The sequence below is a fragment of the Dasypus novemcinctus genome, chromosome 11 (assembly GCF_030445035.2).
Source record: "Dasypus novemcinctus isolate mDasNov1 chromosome 11, mDasNov1.1.hap2, whole genome shotgun sequence".
In the NCBI taxonomy this organism is placed as follows: Eukaryota; Metazoa; Chordata; class Mammalia; order Cingulata; family Dasypodidae; genus Dasypus; species Dasypus novemcinctus.
Genome location: NC_080683.1, coordinates 14,426,460 through 14,443,224, shown reverse-complemented (window position 1 = coordinate 14,443,224; position 16,765 = coordinate 14,426,460). Strand labels below are relative to the sequence as shown.

The window sequence follows — 16,765 nt, the reverse complement described above, 5'->3', positions numbered from 1 at the left end:
CACCTCAGCATAGGACAGTTAGCCCTCGTGCTACCCTCGGAAGAGTGGACACAGCTAACAACCATCTGTGCGGCACGCCTTCTCATTCTTGAAACGTGGGTTGCTTCAATCTTGTTTTCCATACCCTGAGCCTTCCCACTCTCTTCACCTTTCCTCACTGCATAGAAGTATCTCCTGCCTCTTCTTTTCATTGTTGCCTTAGTTTATTTCCTGAGCCCCCCTCTCTCTCTCTCACACACACACACAAGTAACTGGAATAAAGAGCGGAAGGATACAAAGTTCCCCACCCAGGAGAGCCTGGTAGCCCAATAGAGCAGGTGACCCCATGGGCCAATGGCAGCCTTGCCTTCTGGGTGGGCCCTCCTGGGGCCTAGTGACCCCTCAAGGCTGCCCTCTGGGTGAAGATTTCCAGCCCTGTGATCGTGGTGAGACCACGTGCAGGGGTGGGCAGAGGAAGGAACGCCGCTGTCCGTTTGCTTGTGTTTCCTACACAGCCTGCATCCTTCCCATACTTGTCAACGAGTTTGGTAAAAGGCACCCGGTATTGCTGACAAACACAACACCCAAAGCTGCTGTCTTTTGGTGACCTTTCTCTTCAATGTGCTTTCCCAGGGAGAATGGAGGGGCCGCAAGGAGAGGGTATCTGTGTCCTTTGCTCTGGCGCCCGGCGCTCGCGCCTCACTCACAGGTCCCTACCCGGGTATTCAGTGCTTTGTGAGCCTCACGTGCGCGCTCAGAGCAAGGCGTGAACCAGCAGGTGGCGCTCTGGTCGCAGGCACCTGAGCTCAAAGGTAGGGGTGGCGTTCAGGTGCAGATTCAGGTTGGACTGAGGTGACAGGGCTCCTCCTGGGGTCCCGGCACGGAGCTAAGCCCTGTCTGGTACATCAGTAACTCTCAAGCTTGAGTGTGAGTCGGAATCACTGGAGAACTTGTAAAAGACACAGATTCCCGGGATGTGTGTTTCCAGAGTTTCTGATTCATTTGGCTTGGGGTGGGGCAGAGAATTCACATTTCTCACAAGTTCCCAGGTAATGCTGCCAGTCCCGATGGCGCAGGGACCACACTTTAAGAACCAGTATACCTTTAAGCATCAGCGCCCTCTGAGGGAGGAAGTAGCACACACACACACACACACACACACACGTTTACCAGTGAAGAAACTACACTCCACACAGATCAAGGGGCCTTGTCAAGGCCACATGGCTGGAGGCTGCCTCTGAGAGGACGGCAGCAGATCGGGGCAGGTGGGACGGCACCTCTCCAGGGACAGCCATAAGAGGGGAAAGCAGCTCAGGCTGCGCAGGGTGCTGGGGTGGGGGGCGGTCACTGTTAGGCTGAAAGTAAGTCCTTATGCGTCCACGGTACTTTAAAGGGGCTTTCTCGTCTATTTATATTTAGCCACCTAATAATGACTGCCCTGTAGCCCACACGGTGGATGCTGTGCTGTGCTGTGCTGCCCAGAGACCCCTCCGCCTCTCCCAGCGCCCGCCCCGGGCTGCTGGGCGGGCGGCCACCCCAGCTCTCAGCTGAGTCCCACTCCTGGAACTGCCCTTCCCGTGTGAGCCTGCTGCCTCCTGCAAGGCCGCACCCCTCCCTGGGAGTTGCCCACATTCAGTGGTCCCTGTAACTCTCAAGGGCCATCCAGCAGCAGCGTACCTCTGCCCCACCCTGCTGCCTTTCCTTCCCCACGGGTGCAGCTCCTGAAGGCACTCCCCAGGAAACTTCCTGAACCCCACTGTCTCCCAGAGAACCTGACCTGCGACAACTTGTGTACCAGGCACTGTTCTAAGCACGCCCACATACTAATAATACTTTAAGTGATCCTCCAACAACCGCAGGAGATAGGTAATTTTGTTATCCCAGTTTGCCCAAGGTCACAGAGCTGGCAAGAGGCAGAGCCAGAACTCCTAGGCAAGTAGCTGACCCTGGAGCTCTTAAGTGTTACTCAACAGTGTCTTCCAGAGCATTCCTGTGGGGTCTGACCTTCGGGAAATTAAACAGAGGAAGGAGCTGAAGATACAGTGAGATATAACGGGGGCGGGAAATCCCTGCTTCCCCCAATTCTTTTCTACCAGCTTCTTGCTGGTGCTGAACATGCAACCCTCCAGCTTTATTTTTGCTCAGTGGTTCTCGACCGGGGCAACTGTGCCTGCCCCCCACCCCGAGGATTTTTGGTTGGCACCGCTGGGGGGATCCTAAGGGCCTTCGGTGGGCAGAGGCCAGGGCTGCTGCTGAGTGTCCCGCAGTGCACAGGACAGCCTCACAACTCAGAATGACCCAGGCCCAAATGTCTAGCGTGCTGGCCCTGGAGTCCAGCTGAACCCCTGGTCTTCCGGCCTGGGGCACCCAGGACCCCAGCGTGATGGCTGTGTGGGAGGAGGCTTTGGTGGAGGTGGTCAGAGATGCCGCCTCTGGGGCTGGAAAGGGTTTGGAAAGCAAACCTGTTTCATAATCCTTGAAGGACCTTAACAGATAAAGAAACTGAGGCCCCAAGAAGTTATATGAATAGTGGGAATAGGGAAACCCTGGGAGCAGGTGTGGCTCAAGAGTTGAGCACTTGCCTCCCACATGAGAGGTCCTGGGTTCAGTTCCTGATGCCTCCTGAGGATCAAGAAAACAAAGAAACAAGAAAACAAACGATAAAACCAACTTGGAAGTGGATGTGGTTCAGTGGTTGAGAGCCAGCTTCCCACACATGAGGCCCCAGGTTCAATCCCTAGCCCTCCATACCTCAAAAAAAAAAAAAAAGAGAGAGAGAGAGAGAAAAAGAAACCCTGAGGGGAGAAGACTCATTCTCTCCTTTTTTTCACAACCTAGCACGAGGTCAGCTCAGCAGGTCCCAGGTGGTTCAAGGGAGAGCTATGAGGCTTCTGGGTGATTCCAGTGCCTGAGCTCCAAAGGTACCCTCTTGCTCCACCAGGGAGCCCCGTTGTGACAGTGGAGCAGACGTTCCCTACCCCTCCCAGCGCCCCTCCCACTGAGCTAGGGGACAGCAGAGGACTTACTGCAGTGTTTCCGGCTCAGGCTGCCCAAGCACACCTTTCCATGCGATAAGAGCTCAGAGAAGCAAGTGCCTTTGCTGTTGTCTTGCCTGTAAGTCTGTCCAATGAATCTTAATTTAGGTTGACACGGCACCACACTAGAGGTGTTTCTACGTCCTGGCAGGCCAGGCTTCCCCAGGGAAAACCACCTAAACAAGCCACTCCCTACCCACCCCCCACCGTACATCTATCTAGGAGAGCTGGCAGGGGCCAGGGACTGCTGGTGCACCAAATAACACAACGAGGCAAAACGACACCCAGTGACATCTTGGATGTTCAGCGAGGTAGGAACTGCAGCCCCCCAGGTATTCTAGACAGGTGCTCTCCGTGGAGCAGCCCGCACCACTGGAAGGTCAAGCCCTGCAAAACAGACGATTATCCTCCAATAATCGTACCCCGATGGCTGCTGGCGGTCTCTGAATTTCACCGACAGCGTGCTGCCTACTCAACATCGCCACTTGGCTGGCGAGGGGCATGTCACACTGCACAGGCTCCCGGCTGAGCTCCCGACTGCCACCTGGCCGTCCCAACCCCCCGTGCCGTACGCTTCTCATCTCTGAAGGGCAACTGCACGCTTCCAGGGGCTCAGGCCCAAACTTGCAGGCAGCCTTGGCCACTCTTTCATATCCCGTGTCCAACCCATCAGTAAATCTGGCAGCTGTACCTTAAGATACGCCCTCCATTGCTGGCCATTTCTTACCTCCTCAATTGCCACCCTCTTAATCCAAGTCACAATTATTTTTTTGCCTCCTGCCTGGATTCCCTGCTTCCATCCTTGGAATGAAAGTCTATGCTCCAGGCGCCTCCCGGATGTCCCTGTTATTAGGTCAGATGGCCCCCCTCCTCTGCTCAAAGCCCCCAAGGCTCCCCACCTCCCTCACGGGCAACGCGGAAGACCCCACACGGTCTGTCCTCCCTCACGTCTGACAGTCCTCCCGTCACGCTGTCCCTTAACCACTGCACACTAGCCGGGTTGGGGAGCCACGGACACGCGCTCGGCTGTGGCTCCAGCGCTCGCCTAGCCCCGTGCCGCCTCTTCTGCTGTGTGACGTTTCGGTCTGTTTCCATCCCACCTCTGGGGGTGGGCGGTGGGATGTCAGGTTGAATGAAAAGGCCTGACCAGACCTCAAGTGTGGAATCGGGGACCAAGCAGCCCCGGATGCTCACACAGGCAGGAATTCTCAGTGGCAGGCCCCCTCCCCACAGAGTGTAAATCGTCAACCCTCCAACCCAGATGCCGCGCCCCTGCGACTCGAAGTGGGGTGCGCAGACTTGCAGTCCACTGACTAGAGCAGCTGGCCTCCCTGGGAGACCCGCCACAATGGGATCTCTTCCTCCTGCTCTTTTGGACCCTTTGTGCTGTGTACACAGTAAAACAGGCATTTGCTGAGAGATGCCGTTGACCCTGAGCCCTTGCTCCCATGACGTACCATGTACCACAGTGCATCCCTTAAACACTGAGCCCACTCCTGCCTCAGGGCCTTTGCACTTGCTGTTCTGTCATCGCTGAATGCTCGTTTCCAGTTATCTGGTCTCCAGATGTTACCCTTTAGAGAGGCCAGGCTTTCCCTAACTACCCCATGTAAGAGCAGTACTTACACACTCCTTATACCCATACCTTCTTTATTTTTTTGCTCAGCATCATCACCATCTGATGTACAATATATTTACTTATTTATTCCTAGCCTTCTCCCTCCTTCCCATGTTGGTTAACTTAATGTCTATTTTACCCTTGTCCTGCTTTTTAATTTCATATATTTTCTCATTTTATTATTTTTTGTTATAAACTGCTCCTAATCTACTGTGGGGTAGGAAGAAATATAAAAAAGGAACAGGGAAACGGACTTTGGCCCAGTGGTTAGGGCGTCCGTCTACCACATGGGAGGCCCGCGGTTCAAGCCCCGGGCCTCCTTGACCCGTGTGGAGCTGGCCCATGCGCGGTGCTGATGCGCGCAAGGAGTGCTGTGGTACACAGGGGTGTCCCCCGCGTAGGGGAGCCCCACGCGCAAGGAGTGCACCCATAAGGAGAGCCGCCCAGTGCAAAGGAGGGAGCAGCCTGCCCAGGAATGGCGCCGCCCACACTTCCCGTGCCGCTGACGACAACAGAAGCGGACAAAGAAACAAGACGCAGCAAAAAGACACAGAAAACAGACAACCGGGGGAGGGGAGGGGAATTAAATAAATAAAAAATAAATCTTTAAAAAAAAAAAAAAAAAGGAACTGGTTCTCATGAGTGCATGGTTAATGACAGGGCTGTTCATTAGACCAGAGTTTATAATATTTTTCCACCAAGATTTCCAAAAAGAAAAGGGGAGCAAACAAATATGCCAACCCACCTCCCAAGCTTTAGAGGGAAGCCTGAAGACTGCTGGTAAAAAAAAACACACAAAAAACAGCAGGGAAACAGATGTGGCTCAAGTCCCTGAGCGCCCCCCTCCCGCATGGGAGGTCCCAGGTTCAGTTCCAGGTGCCTCCTGAAAAGGAACAAAGAAACAACAAGCAAAAAACAAACTGTAAAACCAACTCGGGGAAGTTGATGTGACTCAGTGGTTGAGCACTGGTTCCCCACATGTAAGGTCCCAGGTTTAATCCCCCACCCCTGGTACCTCAAAAAAATTTTTTTCCACAAGGCTTTATTTCTCATGTACATTTGACACCTTATTTCCTTACACTTATTCAACTATAAAACTTTTTCTCCAAAGTTTTTCAGTAAAAATAACCCCACCAAGGAGATGCCCCATGTGAAAGACTGGGGCTGAAGTCTGCTGATCTTGGGGGTCCCAGGGCCCCTGTGCTGCCCCACACGCCCCCCCATCTCTGGGGAGACTCACTCCCAGTGTTGGGAGAGGGGTAGCTCTGTGGGAGCTGCCTAGAGCCTCGAAGGAGTCCTGAGTTCTAATCTCAATTCTGGCCCCTCCAACGGGAGCTCTGTGAACTCGGGTGGGTCCCTGCAGCTTCCGTTGGCCTTAGTGTCCTGAGGGGCTTGGTTTGGAAGCTCGTAGGTCCCACCAGGCTGAATGTCATGACCAGACTGACTTCTGGAAAGGATCAGATGGAAGAGGCAGGGGTGTGTGCGGGAAAAGAGACGGTGGTGAGAGTGTTACCCACTGCTCCTGCTGGGGGTGGGTGAGGAGTTTACGGGCCCGAGGTGGCTCCTGGGGCCCCGGGCTGGCCTCCGGCTATTTCTGACTAGGCTTTCCTGGGACAGGGGACGAGCACATGTAAACTTTCCATAGAGGGCAGAGCCATACACTCCCTGGTACCAACACCAAGCTCGCTGGCCTCCTCCTTCACCCTTTCTCTCCCTCCTCAGCAATCTGTGAACTAAGCAAAGGCGTAGGTCCCGACGCGGAGTAACACTTCCGGTTCCTGTGGCTCATTCTCACTGCGTGCCTCCAGGAAGAAAGAGACCACCTTCAACACCTCATCTATAAATAAAAAAAATTTTTTTGAGGTATGGGGGCCGGGGATTGAACCTAAGACCTTACATGTGGGAAGCTGGCACTCAACCACTGAGCCACATCAGCTCCCCTGAGTTGTTTCTTTTCGTTTGTTTTTGTTTTTTGGCGGCACCGGGAACAGAACCCTAGACCTCCCATGTGGGAAGCAGGTGCTCAACTGCTTGACCACATCCGCTCCCATCTAAATAAACAGTTGAGGTTTTATTATCCACTTTATGGATGGAAAAGGTGAGACTTGGAGCAACGAAGTCACTTGCAGCTGGATCAGCAGTGGACAGGAGTGGACAGGAGTGGCCACAGACCTCCTGGCTTCCCCTACCCCTACCCCCCATTTCGGCGCTCAACCTTTAGAGATGGGGTAAGGACGCGGTTCAAACCCCGGGCCTCCTTGACCCGTGTGGAGCTGGCCATGTGCAGTGCTGATGCGCGCAAGGAGTGCCGTGCCACGCAGGGGTGTCCCCCGCGTAGGGGAGCCCCACGCGCAAGGAGTGCGCCCGTGAGGAAAGCCGCCCAGCGTGAAAAGAAAGAGCAGCCTGCCCAGGAATGGCGCCGCCCACACTTCCCGTGCCGCTGACGACAACAGAAGCGGACAAAGAAACAAGACGCAGCAAATAGACACCAAGAACAGACAACCAGGGGAGGGGGGGAAATTAAATAAAATAAATAAATCTTTAAAAAAAAAAAAAATGAATAAATAAATAAAAACAGCGTCTGGGAAGCAGATTTGGCCCAACTGAAAGAGTGTCCGCCTACCACACGGGATGTCCAGGATTCAAACTCAGGGCCTCCTGACATGTGTGGTGAGCTGGCCCACACGCAGTGCTGATGTGCACAAGGAGTACAGTGCCACGCAGGGGTGTCCCCTGTGTAGGGGAGCCCCACACGCAAGGAGGGCGCCCCATAAGGAGAGCCACCCTGTGTAAAAAAGTGCTGCCTGCCCAGGAGTGGTGCCGCACACACAGAGAGCTGACACAGCAAGATGACGCAACAAAAAGAGACACAGGGGAAGTGGCTTTGTCTCAACTGATCGAGCATCTGCCGACCATATGGGAGGTCCAGGGTTCAAACCCAGGGTCTCCTGACCTATGTGGCCCACGTGCAGCGCTGATGCGTGCAAGGAGTGCCCTGCCACGCAGGGGTGTCCCTCGCGTAGGGGAGCCCCACACGCAAGGAGTGCGCCCCATAAGGAGAGCCGCCCAGTGCAAAAGAAAGTGCAGCCTGCCCAGGAATGGTGCCGCACACACGGAGAGTTGACACAACAAGATGACACAACAAAAAAAGACATACAGATCCCCAGTGCTGCTGACAAGAATACAAGTGGACACAGACGAACGCACAGCGAATGGACACAGAGAGCAGACAACTGGGGGTGGGGAAGGGGAGAGAAATAAATAAAAAATAAATCTTTAAAAAGAAAAGAACCTACAGTAGATGGACACAGACAGCAGACAACTGGGGGCGGGGGGCGGAGAGAAATAAATTTTTAGAAAAATCTTTAAAAAAAATAAAAAAATAAAAATAAAAACAGTGTCTGGGGATTGGATGTGGCTCAAGCAGTTGAGCGCCTGCTTCCCACATGGGAGGTCCCAGATTCGGTTTCTGGGGCCTCCTAAAAAACAAACAAACCAAAAACAACAAGCAAATAAATGGAAAAACCAACTCAGGGGAGTCGATGTGGCTCAGTGGCTGAGCGCCGGCTTCCCACATACGAGGACCTGGGTTCAATCCCCAGGCTCTGGTACCTCAAAATAAAAATAAATATAAAAATGTCTGACACACAGTAATTGCTGTATAACTGCGAGCTGTTATTATTTAAATTATATAAAAATTATATTGAGGGAGAGAGACCCAGGAGCAGAAGGGAGAGCGGAATGGGGGGTTGTGGGCTGAGACTGGTCTAACACGGCCAAGGTGGGTGCGCTGGAGATGGCAGTACAGCCAGGCCCTGCCGGGACACACCGCTCCTGAGAGCTGGGAAGGGACGCAGGCCTCCTCCCACAGGCTGAGGACGCTCTCCCCGGCGTGGTCCCCGAGTCCCAGGGCCTTCCGGGAAGCCAGGGGGAAGCTTCAGGAGAGGCCGCAGGCGCGCACACTTGGGCTCTGCGAAGAGGGCCCCTGAGAGGAGGGACAAACTGTTATGCGGGGCGGTGAAGGTCAAGTGTTGGGCCCCATGGAGACAGGGCTGGTGTCCTGGGTGGCTGAAGGACTGACCAGACGGCTGCGGCTGGCCTGTTGCCCAGGGGAGCGCGGCAGGGCCTGGCCCGGCTCTGCTGGCCCTGACAGGCTTGTGCGGACGGCGACTTGCGCCATTTGGGGGGTGGGAGGAATACAAATCCTGGGCTTGTTTAAATGAGTGTCTTTTCTGGCCTGTGTGTTCTCCTGGAGACGCATCACCTCGGGGAGAGCTTGGTAGCTCAGGACCAAGTCTGTTAATTCTCCAGAAAGTATCTGGTTCAAGGGACATGGGGAAGAGAGAAAGAGAACTGCTTTGCTTATCCTATTTGGATTTTCAGTGGGGGGTGATCCTGGAAAGGGGGCAGCTTCTGGCATCGGTGAGGGGATCGCGCAAATGGGTGGAGCAGTTGTGATGTTTTAGACGGCTTACTCCTTATCCTGAGAATGTGGCTTCAGAAGGCCACGGCCGCTGCACACACACGCGTGCCCCAGGACAATTCCTGAAGCGAAAGGACCTGAGAGTGCCCCGGTGCTCCACGGACTGGGGAGAAAGCTGTGGGAGGGAAAACATCTTGGCTCTCTCCTCGGCCAGGCAGTTGTACAGCGGACGATGTATTTTAAAATCACACCATGGAGAAGCCCATCTTAGTTATAATAACAGAAAGGCAGACTAAAGCTACCATTTTTCACTTAAATTGGCAAAAGATTCAAAGTTTGATCACCCATGGTATGGGCTAGGGTGTGGGGAGGCTAAACTGGGGCAGCTCTTAAGGACAGAAGTTGATAACGGCTACAAAATGTTAAGTGCATATACTGTGGGCTAGGAATTCCACCGCCAGAAAGTCAGCCTACAGGTAGACCAGCAAAATGGCATCATGTCACTGCCTCATGGTTTGCTGGAAATATTTTAAATCTCTCTAAATAGAGAACTTGTAACAAATTATGATATGACCTAATGGACCATTCTGCAGGCAAAGAAACAAATGGACCAATACGAAATGACCTCCGAGAGGTGGAAAAAAGAGCAAGGGCAGAAGAGGGTAACTCTGGGAAGGTACCTCGGCGACTGGTATCATGGGGTGCATGTTGGGAATTGCTCCCAGGGGCAGGCCCTGCCCCCTTCAGGGTGGGGCAGAGGCAACGCCACCTACCACCGGGTGAATGAGCCCACTTGCACCTGCTGCTCTCCAGGGGCAGTGGGTGGAGCGGGGTTGGGAGAGAGCAGGGCTCAAAGCCCAGCTGTGCCTTGTGCCTTGAGCAAGGTCCCTAACCTGTTTCCTCTTCTGTTAAGCACCAGAAATAATAGTCCTATTAGTAAAGGAGATGATGCTCGTGTAAATGGGGATAATAACCGCACCCATCTCATTAGGTACTTGTACGGATTAAAAGACAACCTGTGCAAAGTGCTTGGCAGAATGTCCGGCATGGAGCAAGTGCTCAGTAAATGGATGTGTTCCAAAATACATCTTGGTTCTCATCTGCACCCCTGACCTTACAGGGTCAAAACACAAACCCCTCAGTGGGGTCTGTGAGGCCTTGGGCGTCCACCTTCAAACTCTGTTTCTGCACTCAGCCCTTGCTGCTCCCCTCATATACTATGTTCTCCTTTCTCTCTGCTTGGAATGTCCTTCCTTCCTTTGCCAGACTTGGCCAACTTCAAGGTTCAGTTCGAATGTTACCAGCCCCGGGATGCTTTTCCTGAGGTACCAGCCTCGAAAGAGTTTGTGCTCCCTTCTCGGATGAGAGGGAACGTAGGGCACATACCACTGGGGGGACACCAGACTGCACTCTGGCTGATACACACACACTTGTTTGTTACGATAGAAGAAATAGGAAAAAAACACTCAAGCCCACGCAAATGAGCAAGAAGACATCATTTTTCACCTCTCACATGGCAAAATTCAGTAAGTTTCAAGGCACGCCGAGGTGGCAAGAGCGTAAGGAAATGGGCACTCAGGTGGGAGTGTAATCGGTTCATCTTCCGAGAGGAGCTAAGCAGCATCTGTCCAGATGAAGCAGGCACACAGTGAAATGACATATGCACAAAGCTAGGCACTGCGACGGTGCTGGAGAGAGCAGAAGGCTGGAAACTACTACGTGTCCATCGAGTGGGGATTGGTTAAATAAGCGATGGTAGAGCCACGCAATGGAGCGTCAGGCAGCCACGAGACAGAATGAAGAAGCACTTTATTATTGACATGGAACCACTGCCCAAAGATCCACTGAGAAATGGAAACAAACAAAAACCAACAAACAGAAAACCCAAAACACATGGATAGTTTGTATAAAAAGAGGAGAAAATATATACAAGCATTTACATCCTTTGCATAGAATATTCTGTCTCTCAGATAATGTTGATACCAACATACTGGGAGCCTCGAGGGAGGGGAACTAGAGGCTGGGGAACAGGGAGGAAGGAGATGCGTAGTTATCACTTATATCCTTTTCTAGCTTGTAGAATTTTAAACTGCATACATATATTATCTATTCAAAATTAAATAAAATGACCTTTTAATAAATAAGGAAAAGGATAGCTAATAATAAACAGAGATCATGGTAAACCACAAGCTCCAAGAAGAGGAAAAATACCTTCAATTTGTTTCCAGGGCTGAGAGTGTCCATGGCAAATCTTTACCCTCAAGCCAGCTGCCCCCACTGGCACCTGGGCACTGTCAACTGGCGTTCAGAGAATTAAAAACTTGTTTCAGGATGCGCCTGAGTAAAACAGAATGATAAACTCACTGTCAGTGGTTGAGGCCAATTCATAAATGACTGCGTAACAAACACCAGAAAGAGGGTTAGATTTGGGGACCCAAGGGGGCTCTTTCATTAAGGCGAATAACTGACAGGGCTCAGTTCACATCTCCCATCCCCACAAAATGACTCCCCAGAGCCTCTGAAGTTCCTGGCCCTTCTATTTCAAAGCCTGTTCATCACTAATTCACCTGGTGAAAGGAGCTGGCACGGGGCCCCTTGCGGCCCAGGTCCCCAGGGGCCCTCAATGACAAAGACCCCCCCAGAGACGGGGAGGGAAGGCCCCCGGTTCAGACGACCCCTTTCCCGAGGCAACCCCAGTGTGCTCCAAAACATAATCTGCCTCATTCAGGAGAGGGTGGCAGGGTACGATCTGAGGGCCAGTGCCAGCTTTACAAGAGAGAAGTCTGGTTACAAGTGGCATCAAACTAGCTCAAAAGGGACAAGGGGGAGTGGATGTGGCTCAAGCAGTTAAGCGGGTAAGCGCCTGCTTCTCCCTTGGGAAGTCCAGGGTTTGGTTCCTGGTGCCTCCAAAAAAAAAAAAACAAGCAAAACAAATGAAAAAACCAACTCAGGGGAGCTGATATGGCTCAGTGGTTGAGCGCCGATGAGGTCCTGGGTTCAATCCCCTGCCCGGTACCTAAAAGAAAAAGGGGGGGCGGGGAAGAGGGTGGGATGAGGCTGGGCGAGGGGCACAGGAGCCTCAGGGGCTGTGTGGGGCAGGCTGGCCTCTTGGGGTGCCTCCCCCTCCAGCGGCCTCGTCCTGGGTTAATGCCCCACCTCACCTGCCCTCCCGCCTGCCCTGGGCCACCTCAGGCCCTCACCTTGTCCCCACTCACCTCTTCCAGGAAGCTTCGCTGGCTCGCCCTGCCCCACCAGGCCCTTGGCACAGGCTTCACCCTTTAGTCCAACCCTCTAACGACAGACGTCCTTCTCTTCCTTGGTAAGTGATGCTGTAACAGGTTCCTGTGTATTTGTTTGGTCTCCCTGGCTACGCTAACTCCCCCGGGGAAGGAAGGGCTGCAGGTATGCTCCCTGCCTCCACGCTCCAGGCTTTGCAGGCGGCTGGCTGGCTCTCTGGGGGCCAGGACTAACACCCACCACTTCTAGGGTGCCCGCTCCACCCCGTGAACTGGTGTGGGAAACGCCAAATGAAGGGGACGCGCCTAAGAGGAGCACAGTCCCTCCCACCTCGACGGCCACTACCCGGCAGCCAGGACGGTCCTTTCACAAGCCAAGGCCTCCTGAGGCGCCCTCGGGTAACTTCCAAAGCTCCTGCCCCCTCTCTCGTCCCTCCTGCCCCCATTACCCTGCTTCTGGATGAGCAGAGCAGCCTCTCCCCACCCAGGTACACACACTCCTGCCTCGGAGCTGGTGCACCTGCTGTTCCTCTCCTTGGACAGCATTTCCACACGATGGGGCCCTCAGTGCCCGCAGGGCCCCCTTGAAGAGAGCTTTCCTTCCCACCCTTTCTAGCACGGCGCGTCAGCACCCAGCTCCATCCACTGCCATACTGTGAAACCATCGCTCCTTTCATTTTCCCTTCCAGGTCTACCTACTCTCCTCTCCCCCACCCTGCGCCGTACCCCGGGAGGCTGACAGGCCCGCCAGCGTCCACCGCTCCGAGCCTGCAAATGCAGGCAGGAGCCTGGAAGGAGGCAGGCAGGTGGGCCAGGTCAGGGTACTTATTCCCTGGCTCCCTCCTTGCAGGGTTGCTGCGCGCCGCCTGGCCCCCTTCCCTCCCCCTTGATAGCCCCAGGTACTATACTACCCGTTGAGGTCTCCGGTACCTGGGCCACACCTTGAGTAATTAATTCCTTTATTAAATTTTCTTCTAGGGGGAGCCAGTATAGCTCAGTGGTTAAGTGCTGGCTTCCCACATACAAGGTCCTGGGTTCAAGAGCCGGTACCTCAAAAAAAAAACAACACAAAAACCTTCCAGTGACCCATGTGCTATGGCTTTCCTTTTAGGGCCTGACTTCACTACCTGACGTCATGTGTCTGTTGTCTGTGAACTGTCTGTCCCCTAGCTAGACCACATGCTCTGAGGAGGCAGGGACCTTGCTAGACGCTTCCCTGTCTCCCAACATCTGGAGATGCGCAATCTGGTCGAAGCGCAGTAAATGTTTGCTAGGTGAGTGAGTGAAGAAGAGAAGGATAAACGAGGTCTGCAGAGGGCCGTGGAGGCTGGCAGGGTGGGCCAGAGTCCAGGTGATGGGAGAAGAGCTCCCCTGAAGGCACGGGAGGCAGCAGTGGTGAGAACAGCCTTGACTCAAGGCAGAGCAGCCCCCTGCGGACGCCCTGCTCGGCACTTCTCCATGATCCGTCAGGGTGCTGATTTTGTTCTCTTTGCACATCTTCCCAAGGGAATGAATTCCTTGGCAACAAGGACCATGTCTGTCTTGCTCACCACTGCTCCCTCAGAGCCCAGCCCTGTGCGGCATGTATGGAAGGTCCTAGATCCAAACTTGTTGAATAAATGCAAGAAAGCGAGTGTTAGGAAAAAGCCAGAACCACAGAGTCAATCAGCAGAGGACCTCGAGAGCCAGGTCGGGCAGTCTGGACTTGGTGCGACAAGCAGCGGTGGGAACTGCAAGTCCTAGTGCAGCAGGAGAAATGACAGTGACAGGTCTTGTAGGAAAGGAGGCTGGACCAGGGGCTGGGGGGAGGCTAGGAGGCTGCCGCCACGGTTTGGGCGAGACAGTGTCAGCCTGGCAACGAAAGAAGAGACGATCAGATCCCAGAAGGGTTAGCCCATGTGCCTCTGCAAATGAGATCCTGCTCACAGAGCCTGGGGTCCCGGGCAAAGGCCGGCTGCTCCTGTCATCAGTGTTTCTGACTTCTGGGGAGTGGAAGTGGTTTGGGAGGAGAGACAAAGACTTCAGGTCTGGCCTGGCTGTACCGAAAGGGTAGCCACACAGCACAGTGGGGAGGAAGCTCCCCGCTGGGTTCTGAGGACTCACGGGCAGGTAACAAGGGAGATGGAGGAGGAGCTAAGTCAGGTCCTTGTATAAGCAGATACAGAGTGTTCTGGGCAGGTGGGGGAAGAGCCCGCAGAGGGAGGTTAAGAGGTAGAATAACAGGGCAGGCAGTGTCGCAGAGGCCAAAAGGACAATTAGGGAAAGAGCAGCCAACAGCCCCTTGGCAGGGGTGGAAGCTGGGCTGCCCTTGCTGGTGGCGAGCCCCGGCCGCTGGCCTCTGAGACAGCCTGGGAGAGCCCAAGGGGCCGGCTCAGGTGGTCCAGTCCCACGGGGATCCTGAGCACGCTCCCTAAACCCCGTTTGTGGCAGAGATTGCCAACTGTCCCCCAAATCTACTATTTCTCTCTTTCCATAGTGAAAAACCACCCAAATTTAGGTTAGACACAGCCACTCGGCTCAAGACCACGTTTCCTCGCTGCCCTTGCAGCAGGGTGGGGCCACGTGGCTAGGACAGTGCAAATTCCGCGTTTTGCTCTTAGGAGGCCGGTGAGCCTTCTCTCTAACACACCCTTCCCTGTCCCCTCCCGCCAGCTGGCACAGGCCCAGCTGGTAAGGTGGGCATGAGCAGCCCCCAAGGCGATGGAGGAGCCTTGGGACGGAAGGAGCCTTGGCGCCATCAAGCCACCAAACCCGCCCTGGACCACCTACCCAGCCTTTCACAGGTGTACGCGTCTTGTCTTGATCAAGCCACTGCATTTGGCTAGAGCAGCCTAACTCATATTGGGGCACACCGTTTACTCCAGTAGAAATGACATCTTAGCTCAGACCAAAACTTGCCCCAGCCCATCTCTGCCAGGGGCCCCTTCGGGACAGTGAGAGGCCATCGGCATTTCCCCGACGAGAGCCTCGCTCTCCACGCACCAGGAAATCCTTGGTCTCCTTTGCAACCTGTTAGACAACCCTTGTTCATAAACCCGCCAAAATCTTTTGGAAAAGTTTTTGTCCCCCTCATCTGCTTCGTTCAGGGGTAAAAGCAGTGATTAGCAGCCTCAGCCTGCCTCGCCATCCCTCTCTCCTTAACTGGTCCTGTTTCTAGCTCCCTTTCTCCTCCCACCCTCACCTGGGTGCATGACGGACTCCCCTGGCGCACAGCTGTGCTCCATGCACTTGAGGAACAGAATTATGTACAGTCACGAGGCGACAGCATGAAAGGTAAAGACACACTCGGGACCAGAGTGCCTGGGTTCAGGTGGCATTGGGTGCTCGGCGCCCAAGCACCCTCCGGGCCTCAGGGGTCTTGGCTGCTAGTGGGGACAGCCAGACTATCTGCTATAAATTCATGAATACGTGTAAAACAGAACAGCGACCAGCAAGAGTAAGCGCTCAATTAGGATTAGCCATTATTTGGCATAAAAGCAAAAGAAAACAGAAAGGTCTGGCAATGAAATTACACCATCATCTGTAAAACAGTTACAGGCATTCTCATTAGATCCTACCGACAGGAACATAAATTACCCCAATCTATACAAACTGATTCGGAAGTGATTTGCCCAAGGTCTCACAGCTGGTAAATTGTGGGGCTATAAAAACACATCGCCAAGCCTTTGTTTACTAAAGCACATGGCCTCTAAATAAAGCAAATGCAGGGTTCCAAAAAACAGAGCTCTGGAGGGATGTTTCCTTTTAGTCTTGTGTCCCCGAGGCCAGGCCATTTTGTGACTAGGCTTTCACATCCACTCTGCTGATTATCGTTAAACTGTTTAACGGCTCAAGGTCAGAAACAAAGGAAGAGGGTCTGCGGAGGAGCCCGCCCCCAACCCAGGCTGCAGCTGGGGCTGCTGCAGGTGGGTAGCCAGGGAAGCGGGGTGGGCCCGGCCACCTGCTCTTCAATAAAGGCCAGGGTGGCCACTACAGACTTGAGAGACATGAAAACCAAATGCCATTAACGTTGATACTGATTCAAACAAACCCATCTGTCAAAAAACAAACAAAAACACGCAGCTTTGAGAAAAACGGAAAGATTAGAATATGGATGGGGTATTAGGGAAAATTATGAAATTGTTAATTTGTTAAGTGTTATGACAACAAGGTGGTTATATATCTATTTGTTTTGTTTTTGTTTTTGGCAGGGGGGAAGCAGGCGCTCAACCACTGAGCTACATCTGCTCCCTAATGAGAGCTGGTTTTTCCATTTGTTTTTAGGAGGTACCAGGGATTGAACCCAGAACCTTGGATGTGGGAAGCAGGTGCTCAACTACTTGAGCTATATCTGCTCCCCAAATGATTTTTAACAAAGGTACAAAAATAATTCAATGGAGAGAAGGTAGCCTTTTCAACAAAGGGTGCTGCTTTGATTGGACATCCACAGACCAAAAAAAAAAGAAACTTGACCTAAACCTCACACCTTATATAA

The 16,765-nt window shown here is 53.4% G+C and overlaps 1 long non-coding RNA gene across 1 annotated transcript; it reads right to left on the bottom strand.

Moving 5' to 3' along the window:
- Positions 1-10,847: 10,847 nt before the first annotated feature.
- LOC139439981 (uncharacterized) lies at positions 10,848-12,578 on the bottom strand. The gene is made up of 2 exons (XR_011650052.1): positions 12,271-12,578; positions 10,848-11,392 (listed from the first exon to the last, which is right to left on the bottom strand). It is a non-coding gene; the product is annotated as an uncharacterized lncRNA (long non-coding RNA).
- Positions 12,579-16,765: the final 4,187 nt, after the last annotated feature.